The following is a 9599-nucleotide window of genomic DNA, read 5'->3' on the forward strand; positions in this document are numbered from 1 at the left end:
TTGTCCAGACATACCTGTAGGCTAGAAGTGTAGGGAAATCAGGTAGGCAGAGTCCAAAGAAGAGAAAGTGTTGTGCCCTAGGAACAGCTGTAGCAGGGAGAAGTGTGGTCAGGCCTGTGGAAGTAGATGGAAGCAGCTTGCCCCTACCCTGAAACCTATGACATCAGAGCCCAGAACTGTTTCCACACATCTCACCACCGTGAGAACTGAAGCAAGACTAGATCAAAGAGGTATCGGAGGCAGAGGAACAGCACCTGGCAAGCAACAGACTGGAGATTTGAGAAAGCCCGAATCTCCGCCATTTTCAAAAATGCCACACAGCAAGAAGAGGGCAGATGTGAGAAACCCAGAGCCCCCATCCACCCCATGCCCCACCCCCCATTCTCACATGCTCTGGGCCTGCCCCGTTTTATACCAAGGAGCATTCCAAGGAGGAAGAAGAGAAAATCTTAGGTGAAAGTAAGAACATTAGTCAACTCAGGAGGTTGAGGCAGGACAGTCTTCAAGGCCAGCCTGGGCAACTGAGATATCTGTTGCAAGATAAACAGAGGGCCAAGGATAGTCTTTGGGTCCAATGTCCAGTACAGAAAAAAGAAAGCATTAAAACAAAATATCCCTGCCCCTCTCCTACCATTCTGTTATTCTGACAGACACCTATAGTCCTAAACTACTCTGGGGCCTACCGCAGGATTTAGAATTCAGTGCCAACCTGGAGAATAAAGAAAAGGTCCAAGCCAGACACACCTTTACGGTGACACACACTTTTAATCCCAGTACTCTGAGAGGCAGAGTCAGGCAAGACCAGCCTGGGCTACAGAACAAGGATAGTCAGGGCTACACAGAGGAATCTTGTCTCAAGGGGAAAAAAAAGAAAAAAGAAAGAAAGAAATCTTCTCTCTCGATATATATACACATATATGCAAATAAACTTTCTGTACACCAGGATTTCAATACAATGCTCATAATGTGTCTAACCCCCACCACCACCTCTTTTTGAGGCGGGGTCTTTCTACTTCGTAGTCCGGGCTGTTCTGGCACTATGTGGTCAGGCTGGGGCTCAAACTCACAGAGATTCTGCCTCTGCCTCTGGAGTGCTGGCACTAAAGGCCTGCGCCACTGCACCTAGTTTGCTTTCTAGAGACAGGCTGCTCCACTGTATCCCAGCCTGTCTTTGAACTCTCAGTCCCACTGCCTCAGCTTCTGAAGTGTTGAGATCACATGTGCTCCACCATGCTTTCCTAAGGTGCCTCATTTTATTTAATTACTATCACCGCCTCTGGGAACGGTTAGCCCTCTGTCGAGGAACAAACAACGGGCAATCTGAGGTCTAAAGGCCACCCAGCCAGGAAGTGGCTCCATCCTCACTTCCAGCCTTAGGAAACTTGCCGCCCACTTTCGGCTGTCATGCAGCCGGGTGCCATCCCCAGGTGCTTTTTCCTCTGGCCGCCTAAGGCCTTGCCAAGCCCATAAGACTCCTTACCTTTATTATATCTTGTTTAACAGTTGCTTCTGAGATTGAAACACTCCACCCTGCAGGGAGGCTCCTTAAACAGGAAGGTAAACAACACAAAATAATTTCAGGAAGTGCCTAAAACTGGCCAGTTTTACTTGGCCTCTCCCTGTCAGGGTCAGCCATGAAAGTTCAGAGGGACTAAGGGAAACCAAGTTCTGAAGATGAGGCTCAGCTGCCTGAAAGAAGTAGAAATCAATCAGCCGCACTTCTTAGAAGAGGTTAGGCCAACTGGGCACCAGAAAGAACACTCTCCAGCCTGTTGAGCTATCTGCAAGCTCTCCAGTGTGTTTCAGGTTCCTAGTCTTTGTGAGCTGGGGTGGGCTTTGTTAATGCAGCTGTCTCTGAGTCATTTCTGCTCCTGTAAGTAACCCCAATAAAACTCATTGGTTTGCCAAGATGGACTTCAGTAGTATCCGCACTTTGGTCTGTCGTGGGCTTCTCATCTGGGGCACGGGTATGTGATGCATCTCCACATCTATCCCTGGCTTCCTTATCCCCTCTTCCCTTCTTCCTCACATGAGCCAACTAGCTCTTCTGTTGTCCCACCTGGAATCTGCCTCACTATCTCTGCTCTTCCTTCCTCAGTACCCCCCGCCATCCTAATCTACATATGGCTCTTCTGACCCCTCATTTTACCCTTGCCTTGGTCTCCTGTGCTGGACAGTGTGGCTGAGGCTGAAAACTGCACTCCTGTTTCCAATTGCTTTGTTCCCCAAACACCCCCCCCCCCCGGGAGCTGTCAGCAGCACTGTCAGTGGCTCACAGCACACACAGAATGACTTAGACTCCCTGCAGTTGGCCATGACCCTCTCCCTACTTATTCCTGTGACAGTTAGTACCCTCACGTCCACCAACACGGCAGGAGGGGATGGTCCCTTGGTTCTTAGGTTCTTCCAGCGGATCAGAGAAGAGTTGGGAAGTCATAGAAGGCATTGGTCGTGAGATGCAATTCAGGAGAATCGGGACAGAGGTGAGCATCCCAAATGAGGGCAGAGGTGCTGTGCTTCCTTTTCGGGCCTGTACTACCTCACAGAAAAGCTCTGCAAGGTTGCCAACTGGAGTTCCGCGGAAGACTGGGAAAGAAGAGGTAAGCCCCTCAGAGGCTTCGCTTCTCTTTCAGCAGGCCCTAGATACCAGAGGCTGAAACAGTTGTCCCGTGCTGTCCTTCCAGAATTCTCACCCGGGGTTTAGAGAAAAACCAAGGTTTCCAGGACTTTGGAATCAAACAAACCTGGCTAGTAATTTCGGCTGTCACTTCTTAGCAATGTGACATTGGCCAGCTAACCTCTGTGAGCCTCTGTTTCCGCCCCTGTGCAATGGGGCTCACTGTATCTACTTATTGGGTGATTGAGGGCCAATGAAATTTGAAAGGCACTTTAGAAATCCCATAAATAGGAGCTCCTTCCATCAAGGTCTTATGGAGGGCTTTGGGCTTGCTGGCAGTACTCTTCTGAAAGCCAGCAAGGACTCCAGGTGAATCGTCCAGATGAGCCCGGCTATTGAGCAGAACTAGAGTCAGGGGAACTAGCAATAGGCAGGCTGGGCACGTTTCCATGGTGCTGGGTCAAGCAGGCAGCCTTGGGGCAGTGACTGGCCCATTGCCCTCTGGGGGCACTCTCTCCCCATGAGGCTGATGTCCAATCCCACGGACTAATATGGAGGTGGAGAAGTGCAGGAAAGGCAGACGAGGGAGACAGAATGAAGAACCAATGGTGGAGAAAGGGCCAGGGAGAAGGCTGGAGGGGAAGTAAGGGCCAGGCAGGCACAGGGTGGGGCTGGGAGAGGGGCAGCGCCAGCCCTGGAGGAAAAGCTCCGACCCAGGGAGGGAGGAGGGACAGGGAGGGAGACCAGCAGCGCTGACACATGTGTGGAACGGGCTGGGGTTTGGCCCACAGGTCAGGCGTCTGGCAGTATTATGGGATGGAGAGGCCTTAGGAGACAGGGAGAGTATTATGGGCTGGAACAGCCTTAGGAGACTGGGGAATATTATGGGCTGGTGAGGCCCGGCTCCAACTGGAGGCGGGAGGAAGGGGTGCGGGGCGGGAAGGGGGGGTGGTGGTGGAAGGGAGTATTATGGGCTGGAGGCCTCCTGCGACCAGAGGCAAGAGTATTATGGGCTGGCAAGGCCTTCGGTGGCCAGAGGGGGGAGCAGCGGGGGATGGCACCGGCTGCATGTGACTGAGGGGGGGGCAAGTTGGGGGTGATGAGTGGGGGTGGGGGAGCTTATTATGGGATAGCTCTTTGTACCTACTGCGGGGACTGCTTCTCCAGAAGATATTATGGGATGTCGTGTGTGGGAGGGGGAGGGGGGCTGGAGGGATTATTATGGGATGGTGGTGCAGAATTGGGAGGGCCTGAGGAACTCTTCTCCAACCCCCCCCCCCCCCGAGTTCACCCCTTCCTCTCACCATTCGGAGGTCAGCCTCCCTCCAAGAGCTCAATGGGAACACCTGAAATCCATCTTCCTACATATTTCACCCACACACGTCAACAGCCACTCCCCCCTCCATACTGGGCACCTCAGCCCATCCTAGGTATCTCGCCTGGCTAACAGCCACCCCAGGATTGTGGAGGGGAAATGTAGGTCCTGGAGAATGGGGAGGAAGCCTCATAGCACGGTTGTAGCGGCCAGTGGTTCCCACCTGCATGTCACCTTTGACCCCCAAATTCTTAATGCCACTCTTTCTCCCTCTGGTTCACAAAGTGGGGGCCCTTGCTTCTCCCCTCCCCCGCCCCTCCATTTCCTCTCCACCTCCCTCCACAGTCGTAACCAGTAAAACAGGCGGCCGGCTATTATGGGATGGCTGCTCCCAGCAGCTCTGCAGGGAGGGGGCGGTCACCGCGGAATGTCTCTTGTGGGTGGCTATTATGGGATGGCCGCCTCTCTTCTGGGAGGGGTGGGGGCTAGGGAGGAGAATTATTATGGGATGGACCAGCACAGCTGGGTGGGGCTGTCCGGGTAGGTAAAGCACTAGGGAGGGCAGGAGGGGTGGGGGGAGGAAGGAAGAGGGAGGGAAGGAGCTGGGGAGGGTGGGGTGAGCCCTGGAGCCAGACCTGAGGCCTGGCAGGAGTAACTGGCTGGAGAGGTTTCTTTGGTGACAGCTGTTGGAAGAGGCCCCAGGGGCAGGCGCCATCGAGCCAAAGCCTAGGACACCTGGGTCCTATTCAGATCTTGGGGGTTGCAGTTGCAGAGTTCAGGGTGTCGCGGTAGTGCTGGAAGAGCTCCCTAGGTAGATGGCTTCTGCTCGGCCTTCCACCTGTGCCTCCTTTGGTTTGAAGACAGTATCTCCTGCAAGAAGTTGAACACCGCAAAAGTTGAGGCTGGGTGGGCTCCTGAGGGACAAATGACACTCCCCAAGCCCTGCATGGATTGCTAGTCAGTCTTCATAAATCCTCTTTCTGTTAGTGCAGAATACTAGGCCCTTTGGATCCCTGAGCAGTTTCTCCATACACACAAAACTGAGGTGTTCGGAGAGCTGAAGACTCCAGGATAACCTTGTGTTATTCTAGGTTCTTGTATACCACGGAGTGGAAACAGAATTCTAGATAACTGGCTAGAGAGCCTGCCCCCGGGGGGCACTAATTAGCAGATTATACCATCTTTAGTCTCGGTGGGCCAATCATGTTAGTGGCCTATTTATAATTGATCAGGGAGGTGAACGTGGGGCAGAGAAGGGAGTTCGAGGTTCGGAGCACGAGTACCACAAAAGCAGCACAAACACACCCTGTGCCTCCTTGGCACTCAAAAAAAAAACACAGGAAGTAGGGTGGAGATATGGCTCAGCAGTTAAGAAACTGCTCTTGCAGACCACCCAGGTTCAGTTCCCAGCACCCACGTGATGGCTCACGACTACCCATAATTCCAGTTCCCGGGGCTGTGATGCCCTCCTCTGTTCTCCTTGCCCACTAGGCATGTGCACGGTGCACATACATACATGCAGGCAAACACTTACAGACACAAAATTAAAACAGATCTAAAAGGAAAGATTAAATCAAAGATAGGGGGTCGAACCTTCTTGTGGCTCAAGAAGTGGGAAGCGGGAAGTGAGGGAGACAAAGGAATTAAGTGGATAGAATCTGCAGGGACAGAGTGAGTGTGGCTGCTGGAGGATACCAACATTTTAAGTCAAAGGTTAGAGGCCGTGACTGCTTGCTTGTAAGCCCTCCCTGGTTTATATTCACTCATCACTGTGATAATGTGGGGTACATGGGAGAGGAAGGGTCTGGGATCGTCGGAGATATCTATTACACAGCAGAATATGAGGCCCAGAGACATGCTAGATTTGGGGAAATGGGGATGGAAGAAGATCTAATAAGGAACGCAGCAAAACCGTTAAGAAAGAACCAGCTTTCCTGAGAGGAGGGATACTCAGATGACGATGATCCTAGACCAGCGGGTGGTCCAGAGAATTGAGGTAAAAAAGAGTTTTGGAAAGAGAAAACATGAACCTCAAGGATGAGGGTGGGAACTTTTGGCAAGAACTAAAGTGGGTTTGTTTGTTTGTTTTGATACAAGATCTCTCTGTCTCTCTGGCTGGCCTAGAATTTACTGTATAGACCAGGCTGGCCTCAAAATCAAAGATTTACCTTGCTTCTATCACTCAAGTGCTGGGGTTTAAAGGTGTCTCCTGCCTCGTGCCCCGTTAGATCTCAGACTCTAGTCTCAAGGTGAGAAAGTACTTAAATACTTTAACTATTTAAATATATATAAGTATATGAGTATTTAAGTATACAAGTATTTAAATATATAACCATAGAACGTTCATCGTTATCCACATAGGATTTGGTGGAAAGACGCTCCTAGCATCACTGGGGATCTGTTTGGGATCATGGAGACTGTGGGTAAAGTCCTCCCTTTGTCTGTAGAACTCGCTAATTCAGCCCTCTGAATTTCACAGGAGAGTGTTGTCTGTCAGGGCCCTTTCTTAGGGGGATGAGATGAACAGGACTAGAAGAGATAGCCATCCTGTGAAGACATTCTAGTTCATTTTCAACCTATCCAGCTTCCGAGAGGTCATTGGCCTTTCCTGAAATTGGCAGATTCAAGCAGAGGGAGGCATCTGGGTTTAAGGGAAAGAGAAATCCAGGCAGTGGAGCTGGGATATTGTTTTTTACTAAAGCCTTGTTTTCTGGAAAACGGAAAAGGAAACGATTCTTAGAAGGTTGTAAGAGTTTTGCTTACTTTTGTTTTGTTTGGGACAAGATCTTACCTTTATGGAGCCCTGGTTGGCCTGGAATTGAGAGATCGGCTTGCCTCTGCTTCCCAGGTGCTGGTGTTAAAAACAGGCTCCACCATGCCATGTGCCTTCATTTACGTACTTGTATTTATTTATTTAATCTCATGTATGAAGTGGAGGATGGGGTTCCAACAAAATGACAAATGGGAGCAATTGGTGGTATGATGAGGCTTTAGGATAAACAATGTGGAATGACTGAAAAAAAATGTAGGATATTGCACATGAACAGAAATTGGTATTCAAGAATCAAGGTAGGGGCTGAAGAGATGGCCCAGTGGTTAAGAGCACACACCAGCCTTACAGCAAAGGACCGGAGTTAATTCCTAGCACCCACATCAGGCAGCTTACAGCTCTAAGGGATCTGATAGTACTCCCTTCGACCTCCTATGCGCACGTGTTCCCGAACACACACACATGCACAGTAATTGAAATTTTGAAAGAAAACCTATCAAAAAAAAAAAAAAAAGCAAAAAGGCAAATAAGTAAAAAGAATAAGGTAGCAACTGTGGCACACTGAGGCATTTCAAGGAAACACACGATACTATGGAATTTCAGCTTTAGGGGCGTTGCCCGGATGCCTGCTGCTTACCAGTCAAAATCCCTCAGCATGTAGGGACCAGCTAGGAGAGGGTTTGAAGGCACGCATCATCCGGCCCTGAAGGAAATTATCCTGACCAGTCTTTTCTTGTAAAGCCTTTAGATTAGCGGTTCTCAACCTGTGGGTCGCTTCCCCTTTGAGCACCAGAACACACATATTTACAATACAGTTCATAACAGGACCAACATTACACTTATGAAGTAGCGGGGAAGATAGCGTTATGGTTGGAGGGTCAGCACGAGACGAGGAACCGCATTAAAGGGTCGCAGCATTAGGAAGGTTGAGAAGCGCCGCTCTGGATGAACCACCTACCCTGACCCCCATGGGGGATGTTGGTCTCTCCTGAGAGCAGTTAGGGTTTGTTCAATTCCCTGTGACAGGACATCCGGAAACAGCGGTCAGTCATATTTCCCTGACCGGATAGTATCATATTGTATCATGGTCTCTTTGGCTGTTTAATGTTTTTTAAACATATGGGTGTCTCATTAGCCCAGTTGGTTAGAGCATGGTGCTGATAATATTTATTTATTTATTTATTTATTTATTTGAGGCTTGTTTCTACTGTAGCCCAGGCTGACCTTGAATTTACTGTGTAGCAGAGCATGGCCTTGAACCCTTGAGCGCCTTGCCTTCCGAGTGCTGGTATTACAGGCAGGTGACACCATTCCCAGCTGTTAATGTTTCTTGACTGAAGAAGGCACCTGCGTCTCTGCTTGCTCCGCCACACCAGCCCTGCATCTTGCTAGGTACTGTCAAAGGTGCGTTGAATAGCATGAGTAATGTGAGGAAAGAGAAAGGGCAAGATTGAAGAGGGTTCTCAGTTCCCATGGTGGGGTATCCATCCATAGGGGCCGCCTGGACTTGAGGAAGGAAGTGGGGGGGGACTGCTGGAATGTTGAGGAACAGTTTGGGGATGGGGGTTTGTAGTTGGTATGGGATGTTCTGGGTGAGTTAAAGTCATGCAAGTGTTTCACCTAGTCAGCATATGATTAGTTTGATTTTACACAAAATTTCAGAGCATCTGGATACCTGGGTTTTGGTGGGACTGGATGGGGCTCTGGGTTGGCTCTCAGTGTCTGGAAATGATGAGCTAGGAAGCCCAGGGATCCTGGGCATTGAGAGGCCAGCGTACTCCTTTTGCCCAGAAAGGGAAAAAGGTGTGTGCTAATGGGGGCGGGGACAGGGCAGTTAGCACTGCGCCACACCCTCTCTGCTCTTGGTTGTTGGAAGAAGACCGGGCAACTTCTAGAGGTGGTGGTGGGGGGGTTGTGACTATTATGGGATGTGGAGCCAGACCTGCGTGAGGTGGTGGAGTGGGGCAGAATATTATGGGATGTGGCACTGGGTTGTGTTGGGAGTATTACGGTATCATGGGCTTCTTGCAATTATGGGATGTCAGGGCAGATGGAGTAAATGATGGGGCATTTTTCCAGTGTTAGGGGAGGAGACTTCGATGTCCATTTGTGAGGTGACAGTCGAGTATTAGTATTTCTTTGATAAGGAGGAATAGTAATTTGTGGGCCATAGAGCTAGAAAGAGACTGGGAAGCCTGAGGGTGGTGATGTGGGCATCTAGAATCTGGACCCTAGCTTGCGGGGACTGAGGGCAGCTCTGGGGGCCTGGCTATTATGGGGTATCAGTATAGAAAGTGGGAGACGGATCATTACGGGATGTGTGTGGGAGGAGGCCGAGTGTCCGTTGTTGTAGTATGGGGTGGGTGAGTGTCTGACAATCATGGGATATCAAACTGTGGGTGGATGAAGGGTGCTTATTATGGGATGTCAGTGGGGGATGGGGTTGAATATTATGGGATATGAGGCTAAAGTGCTGGGAGGGGTGCTTATTATGGGATGGCCAAGGGGAGGGAGGGGGTAATGAGTTATTATGGGATGTTAGCAGTAGGGCCAAGAGTGAAGAAGTTGGCAAAGAGTGGTTATTATGGGATAGCTGAGGGGGGGGGGGAGCAGGTTTAGTTTGTGAAAGGTCCGCAATATATGTCCGTGGCCCCCGGGCACATATATGCATGAAAGGTGGGGGGCGGGGTGTGTGTATGTGGGGTGTCCGTCTGTATTATGGGATGGCCAGGAGGTGGGCGGTTGCCCGGGTGACGCGCGCGCGCGCTCGACGGGGGCGTGGCCAATGGTTGCCTGAGCGACGAGGGGGCGGGGGTTGCCCGGGAGACCTAGGGAGGAGGGTGGCGGTAGTGGAGGGGGGGTTGGAGTTGGTTGAGGTTATTATGGGCTGTCCGTGG

Source organism: Meriones unguiculatus, chromosome 5, assembly GCF_030254825.1.
Source record: "Meriones unguiculatus strain TT.TT164.6M chromosome 5, Bangor_MerUng_6.1, whole genome shotgun sequence".
NCBI lineage: Eukaryota > Metazoa > Chordata > Mammalia > Rodentia > Muridae > Meriones > Meriones unguiculatus.